General features: G+C 45.0%; 1 protein-coding gene and 1 long non-coding RNA gene across 3 annotated transcripts in view; one reads left to right on the forward strand and one right to left on the reverse strand.

Moving 5' to 3' along the window:
- The window catches only part of NFAM1 (NFAT activating protein with ITAM motif 1), a 92,295-nt gene that overhangs the window by 69,291 nt on the left and 1,140 nt on the right, over window positions 1-21,864 (reverse strand). The gene's annotated exons all lie outside the window — the stretch shown is intronic.
- Window positions 11,466-13,404, forward strand: LOC116667536. Of its 2 annotated transcripts, none has more exons than XR_004324357.1 (3): window positions 11,466-11,562; window positions 12,281-12,501; window positions 12,854-13,404. It is a non-coding gene; the product is annotated as an uncharacterized LOC116667536 (long non-coding RNA). The 2 variants fall into 2 exon arrangements; XR_004324356.1 differs by having other exon boundaries at window positions 12,874-13,404.

Here is a 21,864-nt window from a genome sequence, read left to right on the forward strand (position 1 = left end):
CACTATTTCACTCAAGATACGTTGAATGGCTACTCTGTGCCAGACAGTGTACACTGGGTGCTGAGTAAGACAGACAAGGTCCCCGCACTGTCAATCTTCCATCTACAGAGAAAGACGCATGTAGCAGCTCAGAGACTCACAGGCTTGGAAAGTCCCTGAGGGAGATGAGGTGTCATCCTCAGATCCCCGTTTCCTCACCCCACTTCCTGTGTGAAGGCAACTCCTGCAGGCTCCACCATCAGCCTCCATCTCTCCCAGTCCACTCACTGCACAGGGGCCCTTGGGGATCCCGGGAGCCCTCACCAGCCTCCTGTCTCTGCCCTTTTGCCCTGAGGTTCAGTTCTCACCATGCCAGCTAGGGGCAATCCTTTTAAAACGTAAACCCAATCATATCCTGCTCAAAACTCTCCCATCATTTTCAACCCCCCCCCACCGGAGTAAAAGACAGCGTTCCCACCGTGACCTGCGAAGCTGTACCAAACTTGCTCCTTTCCTCTCGGACCTCATTCCTACTCCCTCCTTCATCCACTCTGCTCCAGCCACCTGTCCTCGCTGCCCAGGGACCCTGCGTTGAGAGGTGACCCGTGTCTGGGTTTATGCCTGTTGGTCCGGCACAGTTATTAATAGTGCCACCTGTGCTCTCAGAGGCCCTGGTTTGGATGATGAATTAGATGGCTGTGCTGGCTGCTCACCTGCTATTATGTTTTCTCTCTGCTCCTTCCCCAGAGAGCTGCTGCCTCCCCTCACCTGCTTCGGGTCTTTGCCCACAAGTGAAGTCATATTCTGTGTCCGCGCCATTTACACGGCACAATCCTCCAGCCCCAGGACCCCCATCCCCTTCGTGGGTCTGCCTTTCTTCCCTAGAATTTCTCACCATCCTGTTTATTTTCCTTATTTGTTTATTGTGTCTCCCCATTCCCCCAAAACCCGGCAGGATCTGTGAAGGCAGAGATTTTTAATGTCTTGTTCACAGCTGTATTCCTACTGCCCGAAACAGTGCTTAGCACACGGCCGTGCCCAAGAGAGTAACTAGATGAGGCGGGGGTGTTACCTTGAAGAAGGCGGTTAGAGGAGGCTTCTCTGAGGGCTTGGCATGCAAGTTAAGGTCATATTAGTTTCCTAGAGCTGCTATGACAAAGTACTACAAACTCAGTGGCTTAAAACAACACGAATTTATCAGCTGACAGTTCTGGGGGTTAGAAGTCCAAAATGCATCTCAATGAACTAAAATCAAGGTGCTGTCAGAGCTGGGTTCTTTTTGGAGGCTCCAACAGAGAATGAACATCTTTGCGTTTTTCAGCTTCTAGAGGTCACCCACATCCCTTGGTTCGTGGCATCTGCCTCCTCTTCAAAGCCTGCAGTGGTCAGTCAAATCTTCCTCGCAGTGCTGTCTCTCAGTTCTGAATCCTCTGCCTTTCTCACCCCCATTTAAGGACCCTTTTGATTACACTGGGCCCACCCAGATAATCCAGGATAACCTCATTAAAGTCAACTGATTAGCAAAGTCATTCCATTTGCAACCTGAATTCTCCCCTGCAAGGAACAGAATACATTCACAGGTTCCAGGGATTAAGATGTGGACATACTGGGTGGGGGTGCCTGCTACAGTGGGGCTGCTACTTTGGATAGGGTGGTCAGGAAAGGCTTCTCTGAAGACTTGGCATTGAGGGCAAGATCTGAAGGACAAGGAGGAGCCAATCACGTGAAGAGCCAGAGGAGCTTTACAGGCAGAGGGAGTAGCATGTGCAAAGACCCTGGGGCAGGGATGAGCTTGGAGTATCAAGAAGCAGACAGTTGCCCAGACTGGCTACAGTATATGGAGCAAGGTGGAGAGTGGTCACAGGTGAAACTGGGGAGGGAGGCATGAGTCAGATAGCATAGGTGCGGCGGTTTTCTCTCCCAGTCTAGGTCATGTACGGTTCCCATGCCGTTGGTTCTGTGTGTGAGGCAGCTGTATTTTAACCATGTGTGATCCTTGCGGGTTTGCTCTAGGAAGTTGTTTGAGAGTTGACAGCATAAAGCAGACAATTATTATTCATTGATATGACCACCTTTTAAACTTGCTGAACTGACTGATTCACCCTTCCGAGAGAAGAAATGTGTTCTCTCACAGTTCTGGAGACTAGAAGTCTGAAATCAAGGTGCCAGCAGGGCCATGTTCCTTCTGAAGGCTTGAGAGGAGGATCCTTCCTTGCCTCTTCAAGCTTCTAGTGGTTCCCGGTTGGTATGGACTGAATGCCTATGTCCCCCCAAATTCAAATGTTGAAACCCTAACCCCCAATATGATGGTATTAGGACATGAGTCCTTTGGGAGGTAATCAGTTTAGATGAGGTCATAAGGGTGAAGCCCCCATAATGGGATTAGCACCCTTATAAGATGAGAGACAAGACCTCTGTCTCTCTCTCTGCCATGTGAGAACACAGCAAGAAGTCAGCTGTCTACAAACGAGAATAAGAGCCCTCAACAGACACCAGATCTGCTAGCACCTTGATCCTGAACTTCTCAACCTCCAGTAAGTGTCTGTTTAAGCCACCCAGTCTGTGGTATATTGTCACAGCAGCCTGGGCTAAGACACCAGCAGTCCTTGGCATTCCTTGGCTTGTAGCAGCATTACTCCAGTCTGCCTGCATCTTCACACGGCCATCTTCCCTCTGTGTCAGTGTCTCTGTGTCCAAATTTTCCTCTTCTTATGAGGACATCAGTCATTGGATTTGGGCCCACCCTAATCTAGAGGGACCCCACCTCAACTTGATTATGTCTGCCAAGACCGTTTCCAAATAAGGTCACATTCACAGGTTCCAGTGGATGTGAATATCTGAGGGACACTGTTCAACCCAGGGCACTTTCAGTTCCATATGCCCTCCCTGACTAAGCCACTCCAGCTGACCCTAACTCACTCTCCTTGAGCTGCCCTGGCCTGGAGCTACCTTCTTAGACCGACTTTTCTTGTTTGTGTGTCTGTATACAAGTTACTTCTCCTCTCCATCCCCTATCAAACTTGCCCCAGATTTTGACTGCAGCCGCAACTATTCTTTTTGTCAATAAGACTTTCCACAATTCCTAGCAGACTGTATACCATTTAAATCCTCCAGATATCGCCTTTCAAGTCCATTTCTCTCTATAAAGTGCTTATCTTAGAAAATCTGGGTAGAATCTGAGTTTGATCTTTATACCAGCTAATTAGTATATACAGGCTCACCCTACTAAATGGTTACAGCTAGTGTGAGCTGCTGGCCAACTTCAGGCTTCCATGCAAAGAAGGCTCAGGGAAGGAGGAGCTGAGCGACACTGTAGGCAGAATACTATTCTCTGTCATCTCCCACTGGACAGTCACTTCTGTGTCCTGTTAGTCAGGTGGCCTTAGAACCCACGGAGGCCACTAGCCATCTTCAATTTGGATCAGGAGGAAATTGGGGCCCTGGAAGTTTACAGGACTTTCTCAAACCCACAGCAAGTATGTGATACAAGGAAGACTCTGGAATCATGCATCCACTTCTCTTCCCAATCTCCCAGGATCCGCACGTAAGTCTTAGAAGGACTTCCCACCACTGGTCTTGTAAGACAGCAGCCACTACATATGGTGCTTGTAACAGCGAAGAGCCCCTCCTCCAGCTAGCTCGGTCCTAGAAAATGTGCCAGCCACACTGCCATACGGGGCCACAGCCAAAGGGATGTGGGATCTTATTGTCCCAGGAGTGGGCAGTGGAAACTGAGACGAAGATTACCAGCTCTGCCTCAGTAGCCAGCATTCGTCAGTTCCTCCCTCTTAGGTCATCTAAACTTGCAAATGAACTGCGCAATCAATTCCCCCTCCGTCAAAGCCATGATTTCCTCAGCAGGTGGATGCAGAACGCTCGGAGACCTATAATGATCAGCGCTTTGCAACAAGCACTTTTTCTTCCTACTCATTATTGCGGTGCTTTAAGCGGAGAAGGCAGTAACCGCTCTCGCACGGTTCCAAAGAGACACTTGGAAACATGCTGCGGGAGGCCGCTCTGTCACCAGCAAAGACAATGGAATACATTTTAAAGTCTTTTCCCCGTGTTCTGTCAAGCAAAAGCATCGGAACCCTTCCGGGAATTCACTTTACAAGGAAAGAAAATGAGGCCCCGCATCCCGGGCCCCCGCAGCCGGCCGGGGCCACATGCACCCCCTCGGCTCAGCCCCCGCCAGAGGTCGGTCTCCCCCGCCCGAGGTCGCAGAGGCGGGGCCGCCAGTGCGGGCTCCCAGCAGATGCGTAGCTGGGACACACTCACAAAACGCAGTCGTTCTCTGCAGTGGCTCATGTCCCTTTTGGTTTTGAAGGCGCCTCTGTTTTTCCCATTGAACCGCCCTGCGCAGAGGACGACTGTGATTACAAAGTCCCGGAGCGCTGTTTAGCTCCTCTGTCCTCACTGGCCAGACGCTTAAGGTTCCACACGCGTTCGGCGGATAGCAGAGGACCTGGCGCTGCGGCGACCCCAGCTAATGCTTGAGGGATGGAGCCAGACGCTGTCGCCGGCATGAAGTTCCCACGGGAACACCCATTTCTCATGCTTTAAAAATTCCTCTTGAAAAAAAAAAAAAAGTCACCAAAGATCCCAGGCAGCAGGAACTTCAGAGATGGAGAGCTTGAAATTACTTGCTCTGAAGGTGGTGCTAAACCAGCAGAGTCATCCTGACCATTAATCTGCACACTTGCTGGGTCAGGCATCAGTGTTGGTCCTAGTGCTGGCGATGGTGGTGTGTGACAGTTTGGCCAATTTGGTCCACTTGCTAATCCGAATCATTGAAAGGTCTGAATTAGACAAAGTGTGATAAAATAGAAGCATTTCAAATTATCTCTTTACCATCTTATTTATAAACTATTCATGCATATTGTAAAGAAAGGGTTTATTAAGATAAATTTGGGGCAGACCCTTACCAGTCATAATTGAATGAAATAGTGTTTTGACTTTTGCTATAAATACAATTAAGGACCAAAGTAAAATCATTTCAACTTCTGTCACTACCCATGATGAATGAAGATGCAGTGTGTCTCAGCAAACAAGACACTCAAGTAAAGAAAGCTTTTCTTTCATTAACTATTCTTATAAAACAGTGTAATGAAATCAACTATACTTCAATAATAAATAAATAAATAAAAATATAAAAGATCTGTCAAAAACACAACCAAATGATCAATTAAAAAAAAATCAATATTTGGCTATTTAGAAGCCAAAGTGTCCTTCCATATCCAGGATATAATGTTCCTAATACCAGAAAAATCATTTTAACTATGATCTTTGACCATCTCTTATTAAAGAGAGTAGGACTTTCTAAGAATGTTTAGATCTGGGCCTAACTTGTGTTATTCAGAGTTCTGCTGAAAGGTTCTCTAAGGCAAAAATCTATCCTGAATTAAGACCAAAACTCTTACCAAGAGTGAGCTTGAGCTCCCCCGACGAGTTGCAAAATATTTATGAAACACCTTTAAGGGAAAATCATTAAGTCCACTGAATCATACATCACAGACAGTCCATATGGGGCATCAGGTTGTGTTTTTTATTGTAAAAAATATTCACACACACACAAAACATTTTCCAGAATCCTTGGGCCTCATAATTGTGTGGTTACAGAAAATGTGGGCCAAGCTGCATAAAACTGTTACCTTTGAAAGACATTTTGGGTAAAGATTGTGGGATAATCTATCCCTCAATACCCAACTGTTCCCATAGTGTGTTTTTGGTCCTTCTATTTTCTATTTGCAAAGTTCTTCAGTCAACACACATTCTATGGGCAAAAGAACCAGAGCACTGAGGCTATGCACTGAGCCAGTGATGAAACTGGCGGTGAACACACGAGCTGTCCTCTTCTGCCAAGAAGCCACAGACCTGGAGGGCTTCACGCCCTCCCACTTATCTGTCTGTGGGACTGAGTGTTGCAGATGTACGCAGAGCTGAACAATTCAGTGCCTAAATGCAAACTTGTTTTATAAAGCCGCCTAAGGTTCCAATAAGTTTTTAAAATCTAATTTGATGTTTAATATAAAATATTGAATATCAACACTATAATGAGGTTTTAATGAAAAATATAATCCAGAATCCAGAACACAGGTTTGCAGGTGAATAAATGACATACCCAGTGTTGGTTGACAAATGTTGCCCATGAGTTAGATCCATATTACAAGACCCGGCATGCAATTCATTTATTAGCTGACCTTTCATGCTATTTCTATTTCCTTGCATTTTAGGGTTTGGACCAGTATTCATTAAAGAAAGATTATCATACAATATTAAGGCTAATAATAATTACATATATGGACATAACATTTTTATAAACCTGTAATTTTAGAAAAAAATACTGCTAACCTAATATTTAAAATTGAGAATACATGATAATATCTCATAGAACTACTACTTCATGAAATACAGTTTGGGAAATGATGTTTTCATATAAATCTAATGAGTTTTAAGAGTATGAAAATTTTTTCCTTTTCTTTAGAAGTTTAAAAAGATCAAATCAAATCAAATCAAGAATGGTCTAGAAGAAAAACCTACAGGCTGAAGTCAGGAGGTCCTGGGCAAATAATTTCAATTCTCCAGACCTTAATCTCCCCAAGAGATTCAGGTCCAGGGTTCAGCTCACACCAGGACCCATGACCTAGCCTTACACCCACCGCCAACAAGCTTTCTGTCCAAGCCCCGAGTCTCACTTGTGAAAGCCCTTCCATTACTTGCTCTTTCGGTTCAGTGTCAGCCTCGTGCTATAAGCCTCCTCCACAGCCACAAGGCTGCTCCACATGGGCTCACTGCATTTTTACTAAATGAATCAACGACTCTAGAAAACACATACAAATTACCATGACATGGTGGTGGTGTGAGGAAACAGGAAGCGGCATCTCGCTATAAAGCACTGGCATTAAAGAGGACATTTATCAGGCTTGTAAATTAATTTGGCTTTCCTATCTTTGATCTACCCATTAATATATTTTGTAATGCCCTATTGGGGGCTGCCTTGCAGAGTTTGCTAGGAGCAAAGAGAGGAACAGTGGGAGGTGAAAACCCCATCCTGCTATCTACGTGCCTCTACTGACACCAAAGGTTTATCATGAAACTGACACTCAGAGCCCGGTCTCGCCTGCCGCAAGGATGATCAAGTATACATCTGTGCTGGCTGTGCACGAAAGGCAAGTGACAAACTGTCTTTACTGGGAAACGAGGTATTCTGACTAGTGACCAGGTTCTAAATAAAAGGTGATTCCTCACTGTTCTGCATCTGTGTCTAATTTTGCAGGTATGTGTTAGAGCACACCAGCAGCCACAAAATCCCCACCTTGCTTTCTCAAAAGCTGTAAAAGAGAAAAGGAATTAATTTTGCTGAAAGTAGAGCCACAAACCCCCCGTGGGGACAGCAGTAGGGGACCAGGACGATCTGTTTAGGATCAAACAAATGGCTTCAACCTTTCCTTCTACAAGTAGAACCACCACTGTGGGGTGGGGGTGGTAGGCGGGGGAAAGGCTGGCCCAGGGCATCCTAGGAGGGGCATTTAAGCAGGATTCAGCCACCAGCAATTGACTAACACAAGGAAGCATGTCTCAAGTGTCAAGTTCTCTGGCTGGGATCTTGTGTCCCGGGCCAGCCCTTCCTCACACATCTGAAAGGCTGCAGCCTGTCCAGCCTGGTGTTTTCCTGCAGCTCCGGCCCTGGCCGGGCATGGTGCTCACCTAGGCTCCCAGTTCAGTGGACAGAGCTGCTCTGAGTTGCTTCCACAACACTTTCCAGAAGCCTCTCCATACAGTCAGTCGCAGAAAGTTCTCCAGCCAGAAGTAGCTCCTATAGAAGGAAATCCAGAGGCTGATGGGGCCTAAGGACACCACATGCTGAAGCTTACAGGCAGGTCTGAGGAAGAAGTCACCCTAGCACGTGGGCTTTGATGTCTCTGATCTGGGAGGGGTGGGGAGGGGGGACTAGTTTACAGTGAGGGAGCTGTCACTCCTAGGCTCACAGTGGGGTGGACACACATGAGCTCAGCCACCCTCCGCTGCAGTGGCTGAAGGTGGGTGTCTGTATGCACAGGCCAGAAGTCAGAGTAGCCCCCCAGCACTACCCTGGGTATGCACTGAATTCAGTAGCTGGGTTACCCATCGAACTCTTGGGAGTTGCCTTCTGAGCTCAGGGTGCCTATTTTGAATTCTTTATCTTTTCTTTAATTTAGACCCCAAAAATGTGTGCTTTCTTTTAAGTGTACCATTTGATGAGCTTTGATAAATACACTTATGAAACTGGACACTCTTTTTATTGTCCTCAATACTGGTGAGTTTTCATCTTTGGGAGGTGAATTTAATTTCTGAAAATATGCAGAAGTCATCATAACCCAGCCTGATTAATAAGGATACTGATCAAAATAAATAATATCATTTAGGACCCAGAACAAAACTCAAAGATGACCACAAAGTAATTAATTTGTTGCACAGCTCTGACTACCTCCTAGGGTTCTTTTTAAGAGAAATTCCAGAAGTATTTCTTGATCAGTGATATGATCAAGTAAATATTCTAAAAATCACTGATGAGGGTATAAAGTACATTGTCTGTTTCACTGGGGAAAAGTATTTTGTTGTTGTACTTCATATTTTATACATATTTCTACCTAAATTTAAAAAATCTTCCAGGAACCAAATCTTTTGAGTCAGATCTTCACTGAAGTCTAAATCCTAGAGTTACAGTGCTGGCGCAGTGCAGTCCTCTGTGCCGCTAAAGTTTCCAGAACTGAGGCCCACCTGTGTCGAGCAGGCCCTTCACATCTCGTGCTATAACACAATATTCAATCACGTTTCAAGTTGAAATACAAATCCCTCTACAGGATATTTTGGCCCAGTATCATATTATTAGTGATGGTGGCCCTATTGTGTATTTACATGTACATGAGCCACAGGACAATGTAAGCCTTTATGGGAATTAACCTGTTCAGCACAACTTATCCCCATTCTCTGATGAAGGAACTGAGGCTCAGAGAGGTGAGGTAACCATCCAGAGTCACATAGCAGGCACTTGCTGGACCAATATTCAAACCCGGGCCATCAGGTTCCTGAGCCTGAGCTCATATCCTTTGCTGCAACTCCTTACCAAGTAGCTCTTGAGAAAGTTACTACATCTTTTAAAGTGGGGAGTCAGAGGCAGGAAGAGCCAACAGCAACTCTCTTGGGTGCCAAGGTGGCAGGCAGTCAGCAGCACACAGCAGACACGTTCGGGGCTGTCCTGAGTCAGAGGGTCCTAGTCTTGTGTGGGTCATGGGGCCTCTAAGACTGCAATGAGGGCTCTGGAACACTCTCCACAAACATGCGCATGGGTACATGCGCACAAAACTTCACACAGTCCACGGGATCATCCAAGGTGCATGGAATCTCAGTGTTCATAGCCACACTGTTTACAATGGCCAAGACACGGAAGCAACTTAAATGTCCATCCACAGATGATTGGATAAACAAGCTGTGGTATATTTATACAATGGAATACTACTCGGCCATAAAAAAGAATGAAATAATACCATTTGCAGCAACATGAATGGACCTAGAGATCGTCATTCTAAGTGAAGTGAGAAAGAGAGAGAAAATCCCATATGATATCCCTTATATGCGGAATCTAAAATATGATGCAAATGAACTTATTTACAAAACAGAAACAGACTCACAGACATAGAAAACAAACTTATGGTTACCAAGGGGAAAGAGGATGGGAAGGGATAAATTAGGAGTTTGAGATTTGTAAATGTTAACTAGCCTGCCCTTTATTAGCAGGGTGACCTTGAAGAAGACCCCATAAGAGGGTGATGCAGTTTTGCTGGCCTGTCTCAAAGGGATGCTGTGATCCAATGAGAACATTCATTCAGTAAATATTCGGTAAATCACGCATGTGGAAATGTTGTGTAAATTGTAAAGTGCCTACCAATGAAAGATACTGTTACTTTTCAGCAAAAGGCAATGAACATTTTGTTCTGTTGGTATCCACAATCTCGAATACCCTCTGGGCTGTCAGCGGAGGGGGTAATAGCTATGAGCAAAGTCCTATGTCGGACTTCAGGTGCGTACTTGCCAGTTTTTAAGAGAAGGAAGGAACCGGTATTTCATGAGTGCCTGCTGTGTTTTTCCACGATCCATTCTGTCTGTTTTGATCCCTGCTGTATCCCCAGCACTTTGAAAGGTACCTGACACTTTTCTTTCCCATCGTATCTAAGATGACTTCAATTATAAAATGAACCATTATTTTATGTACCACTAGAAAAAAACTCTGAGGATTAAACTCTTGATATCTAACAACAGTAAAATTCATCCCAATTTAAGAGATGCTAAAATGTGAAAAAAAATGGGCATTTTACAATCAATGAAATACAGACTTTCAATAAATAGTTTCTGAGTAAATTCACACTTTCACATAAATTTCACTTTATCTTATGTTCCTGTCTAGCTAAAACTAAGCTACCTAAAGATAGAGCATATGTCCCATGCTTCCTGTATGTCGGAACAAAGCCACATGTAGAAAGCATTCAAAATATTTACCTTTGGTGATGCCAACAGTAGATATTTTGAAAATCTAAATTAAGGAGAAGAAAAAGTTATTCCAGAAAGTGGATAGCCATCTCTGTTACTTGGACAGTTATAAGAAAAAGAGGAATAGGAGGTAAGGAGCTAGTGTTTGGTGGTGGGGACAAAGTTTCCATTTGGGAAGATGAAAAAGTCCCAGAGATGGATGGTGGTGATGGTTGCACAATAATGTGAATGTACTTAATGCCACAAAACTGTACACTTAAAATGGTTAGGAATGGTAAACTTTATGAAATGTGTATTTTTCCATTATTAAAAAAAACTACAAGCAAAGGTATTTGATAGGTAAATAATGTCTTATCAACTTTGTGTCTCTAAAATCAGACATTAAAGAGATTTATAAAAATGTAAAATAATGCCACTCGACTCACTATGTGGTTTTTTTTTGGTTTTGGAAATAGTTATTTTTCATAAAAATATGCTATTCATGACATAAACAACAAGTTTCTACTGTATAGCACTGGGAACTACATTCAATATCTTGTAGTAACCTATAATGAAAAAGAATATGAAAATGAATATATATGTATGGCTGAAACATTATGCTGTACACCAGAAACGGACACAACATTGGAAACTGACTATACTTCAATTTAAAAAAAGAATGAAAAAATGCTGTTTATGTGAACATTTAATGGTGGGCTTATTACTGTTTTTTTCGAATGCATTAATACCTATTTTTTCAATTTCTCGGCTTTATTATAGACAGATGTAACCCACATAAACCAAAGCTCTTTGGAGTCCTCAATTTTTACGAGTGTGAAGGAGTCCTGAGACCAAAATGCTCGGGAACTGCTGGTTTAGTGGAAGTGACAACAAGCAAAAAGATAAATTAGTAATCAGGAAATGTCTAGTGCCGAGAGCAGATGTTGACGGGAAGGGAAGGCCTCTCCAAGGACAGGAAGCAGCCACCTGCCCAGCATGGAGGCCGGCAGTTCTTTACACGCCTGATTAAAGAAAGCAAAACACCTCAACATGCAGCTCCCGTGAAACTGCATGGCGGTAAGCCTAGAGAGGACCAGCGCAAGAGGAGGGCCAGGATGGGCGGGGGGGGGGGGTGTGCACTGGAAGGGGTGGTGATGAACTGGGGGCCGCTGGGACTCTGGTGCAGGAGCTCCGTTACAGACAGCGCCTGGCCTGGGTGGGAGGGGCAGAGACGCACAGCTGTGGGGGCCCCTCGGATCTTTAAAGACTCACCAGGGAGCCAAGTCCTCCAGGGAGGGATGCTGCCCAGGCTCCCGGGCACACCTGCAGGAAGGGGATTACTCTGAATTGTCAGGGTTGGCTGCCCTGCTCCCCAGCTGGATGGTGAGCTCCTCTGTGCTCACCTCTGTTCGTCCACCACCTGGAGCGGTGCCCAGCACAGGGTAGGAACAGCAGTAAGAGCAACGCTAGCAACTTTGTGTGCCCGGCACGGTTCTACACATACGTTAATTTATTTAATCCTCACAACAAATATACGAAGGAAATATGACTAATGTGCCCACTTTACAGACGAGGGACAGCATGGTGAGGGCTGGTCTGAAGGCACGTCACATCCCTGGTAGTAGCAGAGGCAGGATTCAGCCTGGGCTGTCTGGCTTGGGTCTGCTCCCCCAAAAGCAGCAGATCATTAATAAGTATTTGTTGTGGGAATGAACGTGTTAATGAACACAACAGAGTATTTTAAAGTCCACAGATTTAGCAAGATGATACAACATCAGCATTCATGATTCTTTAGGGGCAAAGATCTATCTCCGTCTGCTGGGCATCTTCCCCCAGCTCTCAGTCTGAATCAGAGCAACCCAGTCAGTATCAATCCAGGAAATGGATATTTACTGAGCGCCCATCTGTGCCAGGCACAGAGCTGGGCCCTGAGGATGCAGCCGTGAAGGAAGCTTCCATGCCAGCAGGGACACAGACGGTAAACTCAGGAGCAAACAGGAAAGGCCCTTGCCTGCGGTAAGTGGTGGGAGGGGAGACGGATGGGGGAGCTGTTTAGGTGGGATTGTCTGGAGCCCTCAGGGCCCTGGAGGCCTCGGAGAGAATCTGCACTTAATTCTGAGTGGTTGGGACGCTGGTGAAGGATTCTGGAGTGAAGGCATAGCCTGGTCTCACTCATATTTTAAAAGGAGTATCTCATTTGCTCTGGGGACAATCTCCCTAGTGCACGGGCGAGACTGTGGCTTGGATTAGAATGGGCGGCAGTGGGTGGAGGAAGAAATGGACCGGCTCTGGATTTATTCTGAAGATAAAGCCAGTGGGATTTGCTGATGAACTAGAACATCTTTTTTTTTTCTTTAATTCCTGCTAGTATTTTATCTACCGTGCCAGGTCCTGCTGATTCTACTCCATCTGCATCACTCAAGTCAAGCCTTCTTTTTCTGCCAAGATGGAAGTGGCCAGGGCGGCCCCTTGTGGCCTTTCACCCTGGTGGCTGCGCTGGGTTCCAGCCCTAACGAGGCAGCACTAAGCAAACTGCACAAGCCGACTTGAGGCTGCGATTCCACTGCGAGGGTTCCCACGCCTTCACTGTGTGGGCTGCAGCCTCACCTGGGAGACTAGATTGATGGCAACAATGTGAATGCTCAACCACAGGTAAATCGTGGGACACCTGGACTCTGAAAAATGACAAACCTGTTTAAAAAGAACGAGGTAGATCTCTATGTGCTGACAGGAAAGATGTCTGCAAGACAGATATTTTCAGTAAAAGAGTAAATTGCATAAGAATACATATGCTTTCCATTTTTATTTTAAAAAATGTGAGCGTAGAACAGAGAGCTGGGGAGGACAAACCCCAAACTGTGAGCAGTAACTCCCTCTAGGTGTTGAGGGGGCAAAGGGCGAGAGGGAGGACCACATATATCTCTGTCCTGTTTTACTTTTTTACAATTATGAAGTGTTGTTTTTATAATAAAAAATGACATCTTTTCCCCAAAGGCCCTGTCCGGTTCTTGCAGGCACTGGGTGGCCATCTCTGCCCCTTCACACACCCTCCATCTCTATGCCTTGCTCCCCTCATCCTGCCAGGCAGTGCCCTGCCAGGCTGTTTCTGGCTCTCAGTTTTTGGCTTCCCTCCCTGGACTCCATTAAAGCCTCTTTCCTGTCTGCCAAAGCCCACAACCCACCATCTGAGGACGGCCCTCCCGCCTGGTTCCTCCCCTGCCAGCCCATCCTGGCCCCTAACTGCTCCCCGTGCCCTCTTCTCTAACCTGGCCCCGGCCCCTGGCCCTGTCTGTGTAAAACACAGATACTCGTTCAATCACCCCTCTGCTGGGAAACTTCCAAGTTCTCTACTGCCTATGAAATAAAATCCGGACTCTCTGGCATGGTGGCAAAGGCCCTTTGCAGAACTTGGCCCAATTTCCCTGCCCTCTCTGGGCCATCCCCTGTTTCCTGTTACCCAAACTCAAGTCACACCTGACGGGTCCGTGTTCCAAGTGTGCCACACCCTGTGGACTTGTCTTTATCACTTTGCTCAAGGAGCCTGGAATCAACTCCTCATCGGTCCTTATCCTCCACTCTCTTCAACTGACACCTGGCAAACAAACACTAAACTGTCAAAGCTTGTGTAAAATTCCCTTCCTCCTGGAAGCATTCTTGGAACCTGCCTCAGTCCTGCAGAAGCAGTTAACCTCTGCCCGCTCTGTGTTTTGTAGCATTTCGTACACATGAGGTCCATCACAGCCCACTCCAGGAGTCAACAAACTGTGGCCCATGGGCCAAATCTGGCCCGCCACTGGTTTTTGTATGGCCTGTGAGCTAAGTATGTTCTTTACATTGTTAAATGGTGAACAGAAATCAAAAGGAGAATATTTCATGACACATGAAAATTATATGAAATGTAAATTTCAGCATTCATAAATAAACTTGATGAGAACACAGCCACACTGACCTACCTGGTTAGCCATGGGCCTTGACGGCTTTTCGCGCTACAGTGACAGAGTTGAATCGACCATATGACCACAAAGCCTAAAATATTTGCTATCTGGCTTTTTAGAGAAAAAGTTTGCCAACCCCTGGGCAACTCTATTTATGTACTTACATGCCAGTTTTCAATAAGACAGTAAACCCACAAAAACAAGAATATATTGTAATTCCCCATTTACCTGTAGCCCTTAATACTGTATCCAGCACGTGGCAGAACTTCAGTATTTACTGAACAAACACCTAGCTGTTCAGTTCACAGCTGTGTGTCCTTGGAAGGGAGAATGTGCTGGGTCCTGATTCACGGAGGAAATGTCACACAAAACAAAGGTCAATGCCAGGTGCCACTGGGGTAGGGAGGTTAGCATTTTTTTGCATGAAGTGGAGAGAGAATAAAGCATGTCACAATCTCAATTCCACTCACTATTCCTCCTGATTAATGAGGACAAAAATTGAGATACAGATAAACACTTAAAAGTTGCTTTCCGTGAAACTTCCCAGGCTCTATTCCGCTGATGCTGTTACCCTAACACAGGCTCTTTCAGTCCGAGCTGTCATCATCTAAGACTTTGCTTAAGATACAAAGGGCCTCTCCATTTCCTCTCATCACATCTGAAGAGCTGATTAGTTTCCAAAGTCCCCCTTAACTTGGTCCCACCCTACCCCTCCAACCCCAGATAGGAATTCTCTCCAACGAGCAAGCTGGGTGCTACGGTCTCCCCAGGCACCCACCTCCTGCCAAGGCCACCTATCAGACTTGATGCATCCTTGAAGACCTGCCTCTAACCCACTCCTCTTCCCTTGAAGAGTCTGACTCCTCTGGGTTTCCAGGACGTGCTTGAAAAACAAAGCAACTACCTGTGCTAGACCTTTCGGCAGTTGACAGAGTTTGGAAACCTGGTGGCCACAATGGAACTGTATATTCTCTGTGAAGGAAAACCTCACCTCATCCTGTTTGTGTATGAGACCCTTAGTGAATGCCTTAAGGTTTATTGAGCTGGGGGGGGGGGTTAAAAACATAGTAGCCAAGATCATACAAGAACCCCAAAACTGTCATGCACGGAGAACGAAAGTAAATTCTATAATGGAAACATACATGGGACGCTAACAGCAAGTCAGTGGAATCAGCAAGAGGTTTAGGGAACAGGTACATGGGAAATCCTCACTGAACGTTGGAGAGGCTTCTAAGATATAGAAATAGGAGAGATATTGCAGACTGAAGGTACAAAAGCACAACGTAGTCATCCTTGGTCCTTCCTAAGACTCCTCTAGACCTGGGTGTGGGAGGTGAGGAAAAGTTGGATTAAATATTTAGCAATTATTAAGGGTTTTACATGAATTCATTAATTTTCACAACAACCCATGAGGTTATTATCCCACTTTATAGATGCAGACACTGAGGCACAGAGAGGGTAAAAGTAACTTGTCACAACCACACAGGTTATCAGTGTCAGAACTAGGATTTTTTTAAGATCAAAATTACATTTATTTCTGTAAGTAAACAGTATACATTTTTAAAATTCTAGATGCTTTAAAAGAATAAGAAACATTTAAAAAAGACAGTGTGATTAAATTATTATAGTTGGAACCAAGGTTTAAACCCAAGCGGCAGGGCACAGCATTTGGGTAAAAATCAGTCCACTCCATACATTTTTACGAGGCTAGTCCTAGGAGAGGGATATTAGCTCAGAATTCCAAAAAAAAACAAAAAAAACCAACAAAAAAAACCCCCAAAAACCTCAAGCTCAGATTGATTATTATATATTTCTTTATATGCTGCATTAGTCATTTTTGAAAAAGCAATTTCCATCTAATATTTGTTTTCTTGAAAATAGCTTGGGTTTCTAAAACCTCCACTATACTGTACTCAAATGTCCATCAATAGGGAACATCACCGTGAAAAGGACAGAGGCAGCTATGAATGGCTGAACGTGGCAAAGACTGTGTCCTTCACCAAACTCTAGTCAGGCTCCTCTGAGCCCTATTCTCCACTAGACCTCAACGTTGACCTATACGAATTGCAGCTTTTGGCACAATCGGTTTCAGCCACCACTATCCCCCTGCCACGCCCGGGCACGCGCGCTCACACACACACACACACACACACACACACACACAGACTTGAACAAACATTAGCATGGTTTCTAGCAGCTCAAGGCTGTCCCTAGGATGAGGACCCTAGTCCCCTTAAAGTGCCTGAGAAAACTCAGGCTGCCAAGAGAATGCACCATTTGCTCCAGCCATCATGTGAACTTCCTCTTAGAGCAGTTATGTTAGAAAGTTCACAATTGTAAGTTCTTTCTGTGTCCCTTTGAGACACACCCAGGAGTATCATTCTCAGGGACCTGAAGGCCATTCCTTTGAAGTAGCATCTTCAGGAGAGATAGGGCCCCTGTTCCCAGCCTCTGTGGGAGGGCAGGAGCCTAACTTCCATGACTTCCAGCTGGCTGGCCTGATGGCACTGACACTGACCCACCCTCTGACTTGCTCCCTCTCCCTGTTCACTCACTTGTGCACAAGTCAGAGTGGAGCTCAGCTCTTTCCTCGACACAGTGGATACTGAATGTCCAGCTTTATCTTTGACGTGTGATCACCAAGATACACTGTTGAGTGTAGACTGCAAGGTGTGGGCTGGGAGGCCCGGGGCAGGTGGGCGGGACCATGCCTGGCCAGGTGCCCTTCCATGCCTGCCAGTTGTAGAGGACACATGCTTGGCCATGATTTTCAAAGTCAAAGCATAAATACCAGAATAATTTTAGGTAACATTCATTGAATGCCCAGCATGATTCTCCCCACTTTGTGTGATTAACTCATCCCATCCTCATGGCCCCTGCAGAGTGTTACTTTTATTGGACCCATTTTACAGACGAGAACCAGAGGCACAGAAAGGTAGAGTAGCTGGCTCAAGATCACGGAGCTAGTGAGTGACACGCACAAAGGTTTTCTCACGTGCTTCTCATTTAAGATTCCCATGGTTTATCTTTCTACCAAAAGAGAGGAAAACAAAAACCCAAATTCATGGAAACTGGATACACTTGGCATTTAAGAAACATGTTGTCTTTTCTCATAATTAGGTTTATCTTTAATTATGAAATTTCCTAATTAGCAGAATTAAAGCACCCATAAAACCAACTCACTCCAGCCCCCAAAAGAAACTAACATTTATGTTATAGACATGAGACTTCTTGCCTTTGCAAAATTTATAATCTTGCAATCCTCACCCTCTGTTCTTATGAGGAGCATACATTTCAAAGCACTTCTGATTACTCATTTCAAAGTGTACGTAAAAACAAAAAAAGCCTGGAAGATACCAAGACTAAATACACAAACTTTCCCAAGAAGGAGGCTTGCATCTGGAGTCTGGTGGCCACAGAGGCAGCAGATTTCTTCCCAGCTGTGCAGGTGTACAGTTCCACCTTTAGAAGCCATCAGACACAACTTCTTTCAGAACATTCTATGGAACAAGCAAGCTGGTGTCCCTCATTTCATGTTTCACCTTTGTACTTAATGGTCCTAGTTAATTCAAGGATATTTAAAAATAAATTCTATCTCTTATGGATTTTTTTTAATGGAAGTATTTATTTATTCATCTATATTAAAGTAAATAGTCAGTTTACAATGTTGTGTTAATTTCTGTCTCATGGACATTTCTATTTTGACTATTTATTTTAGGAGTCCAGCTAAGCTGTCACTGAGCACATACTCTATCAAAACTGCACTAAATATTGTAAATATTATAAAATTATTTTATATGAAAATAAATAAATAAATTTAATTATTTTCTTTAATCCTACAATAAGTTTTGAGCACTTAACTGAATTTTAAAAATACTTATACACTATAAGTCAATAATGCCAAAATATAAATATTCAAATGAAATGTATGCAGCTTACAATAAAAAGTTGACATATTCTTAAACTTAAAATACATCACACCAAGAAGCTTAAGAAGCAGTTAAAATGCAACCTTTGAACATTTCAATCAGTTTTCTCCCATGTAGTAAAACAGGAGCATTTTGACTGTGCAGATAAATTGCATTTCCAATAGGCTAAAGTGGCATTAAGAAGTTTTCTATCTATAGTCTCTTTTCTCATTGAATAATTTTTAAAGCTATTTTTAGCTACCGTTATCTGGTGCAGGCCTCTGAGCTAGGCACCCTACTGGTATTATCTCATGGATTAAATGATGCAATACACAAAGTTCTAAGACCCGTGTTGGGCATAGCAAGTGCTCAATAAATGTTGGCCATTATGATCGCACTTAATCTCCACATGTCTCATCATTCCTGATGAGGGAAGGACTATTCTGCCCCACCATAAATCAGGACATGGTGCTCAGTCCAGAGTGACCCATCTAGTACGTGGCAGAGCCCAGCTGAGGTCCGGTTTGTCCCTTATTGCTGCCACTTCTCACTTCATACTTGACGTAGGAACATTCTTGGGAGGGATTTGGTGGCTTTCAAAAAAATACAGTTCAGATACACGACATAATGTAGAGTCCATGTGGACTGGAGACTACTGACTCAATCCCTATGGGAATTGGAGGAAATCCGTGGAAGAGGGAACCCACGGTGCAGAGACCGCCAGAAAACCAAATGAGAACTGATCCTGCCCTGCACACAGCTTCTGAGAGGGCACTGCCTTCGACACACGTTTGCTGGGAACCAGCTCTGTACCAGGCTCAGGACTGAAGCTGCGGCACTGACTGCCCTGGGGAGCAAACAGACTGGGGGCAAAGCAGACCAGAGACAAAGAGAAAATAGCTGCAAACTGGGATAGGTGATGAAAACAACCAGGGTGCCGAGTTAGGGACAGGGTTACAGCTTCAGATGTTCAGGAAGCAGTTTCTTACGCTTTTTCTATTTTCCTATCTAAATGTTTTGTCATCAAATACTATGGGCAAGAGAAACTGTTTTTCTTTCCTATCCACCTGGCACTTTCCATAACGGTAAACTGGATGGATTTGCTTTCTGTTTTTGACTGCATAGGACAAAATTTTACCCTTGGGTGACAAGCACCAGCGTATCAAGAAAGTTTCTTATGTGCCTTGACAATGAAACATCTAGAATAAGGTAGGAGAGGGGGAGGTGGCATTTGCTGGATTATATACTTTGACTTTTTTTTTTTTTTTCATGTTTGTTTCCAGGATTCCCCAACTGCAAGGCTTTCTAGGGTAAAGGGTAGATGTCCAGACGTTCTTCTTTGGTGCTGTCTCCACCCACAGCAATTGATTAGAGGCAAAGGGAAGTGCAAAGCGCTCAAGGCAAATTTAAGACACTGAGTAGGTAGGTGTGTGTTCCCCTATGAATTAGTAGTAAACTAAAAACCCACCAGGGTGAGCCAAACAGATGAAAGGGCATGATGTGTGTGTGTGTGTGTGTTTTATAAACGTCAGTTACTCTCCAACTACGTACCTAAAGCATAAAGCTAAGACTTCTTTGGGTAAAGCCAACAGTATTTGCCTCACTGTCCTAGTAAAATCCTAAGTTAGGAAGTAAAGTTTTATTTCAACTGAAGATGTTGAGATGAAAACAGTTTTGGGACACAGCTATATAAACAATATCCAATCTATTTTCCGGTTGAAGATGGGGGTTAGAGTAGTGGGTGGTGGGAGTAGTTGGGGTGAATATTTTCACATATACTTGGTCTAAAACTTAGGACTGTGAATGCCTCAGATATAGGCTGGTCTCCTACTGTATCCAAGGATGTGAAGACAGTTGCTCTGTATAAAGACAGCATTTGGGATGCTTAAGTTACATATTCTTTATCAGCATTATTATCATAATAATTATTATATATTATTGTATTCTCAGTTTCATGTTTGAAGATGGATGAAAAAAGCTAAATAGAGAGAGAAGAGACAGAAAATACATCATATGAAGATAGGCTAAAGATTTTTATTATTTCACCTAGAGGAAAGGTTGAAACAGATTTAATTCATAATTGTCTTCAATTATTTGAAAATTTATCATGTAGAAGTTGATGACAAATTGTCTTCCATTTCCAAAAGCAACAAGCGATGGTGTTCTAAAAGTGTAACAGAAAGGGTTTAAGTGAGAATTTAAGACTAAACATTATGAGACCAAAGAAGAAAGTAAAATATATTTCTTTCTAGCCCTGTATCGATCAACCAGTAAGTACCTTCTTCTAAATGATGTGAATAAAGTGGGTCTTATCCCTAAATGGATTACATTCAGAAGTCCCTTTCCATCCAACATTACTTTGATAAACTTTACTCATCAACAGTTCATCCAAACTGGAAATAATTCTAAAATAGTCAGAGATCCTAGGATGATCCTGGTGCCATCAATTCAGCCTAAAACAAACTGACCATCCTTACAATTCCTGCCTGGTGAATCAAAAGTATCTCCAACACGGGTCCTGAGTTGACCCCGGAAGGTCTTCCCCGCAGTGTAAGAAGCAGAGGTTCAAAGAATCAAACCACAAACGAACCAACAATTTGTAAAAGCAAACAAAAACACTATTCTGTTTTCTGTACATACCTGAAGCCCTATTCCAAAGTGCCAAACCTAACTTTTCAGTGACTGTTCAACAAAAAGCTCCTTAAGGCTGGAGAGGTTCTTTGAAATCTTTAACCCCGAAGCGGTCGTTGAACCAGAAACGCTTAGAGAATCCCACCGAAGTGTACGTGTATGCCTCTCCATTTTCCCACACAGCGAGGGAAAAAGGCCCTTCTTCCCCTTTCTCTTTAAATTACGGCTAAAACAGCAGCAGCCAAAGTGCGAACCGGCGGACCTTGGGAGGAAGCCCCTGGACGCTCCGGGACGGCGGGCAGGCGCTGCAGTAAGGCGGGGCGCCGGCAGGGGGCGCGCCAGGGCTTCCTGGGGGCGGACCGGAGCTCGAGGAGCTCGCGGGCTGCGTGCTGGGGGTCCCGCCGCCGCGCGGGTGGTCTCCGCGTCTTCCCGCTTCCCGCTCACGTTCACACTAAACACCGCAGCGCCCACCTGCGCCCTCTCACCCGGCGGCTGCCTGCGCGGCACGAGTCGCTCTCGAGGCGCCGAATTCTGGTCTGCAGACGGCGGGTCTTCCCCGAACTCAACACCCAGGTAAGGATAAAAAGCTCCGACAGACGCCGGCCCCGGCCTTCCCTTGGTCTTGCCGCCCCACTGCCCTCAATTCAGGAAGCTCTCTGTTTCGCCAAAAAAGAGTCGCACAAGTCGCGGCCAGGATGGAGACGCGCCCCGCCCCCGAAGGGGCTGTAGAAGGAGGGAGAGCGGGATTGGGGGACGCGTTGAGAAGCCCCGCACACACACTCGGTCTGTCTCCCCCCGCTCCCTCTCCCCCGCGCCGGCCCCAGCCCCGAGCAGATTCTCGGCCCCCCGCGCGCCGGGCTCCCCTCCCCGCCGTAACCGCAGGCACCCCTCCTGCCCCGCACCCC

This window comes from Camelus ferus, chromosome 12, assembly GCF_009834535.1.
Source record: "Camelus ferus isolate YT-003-E chromosome 12, BCGSAC_Cfer_1.0, whole genome shotgun sequence".
NCBI lineage: Eukaryota > Metazoa > Chordata > Mammalia > Artiodactyla > Camelidae > Camelus > Camelus ferus.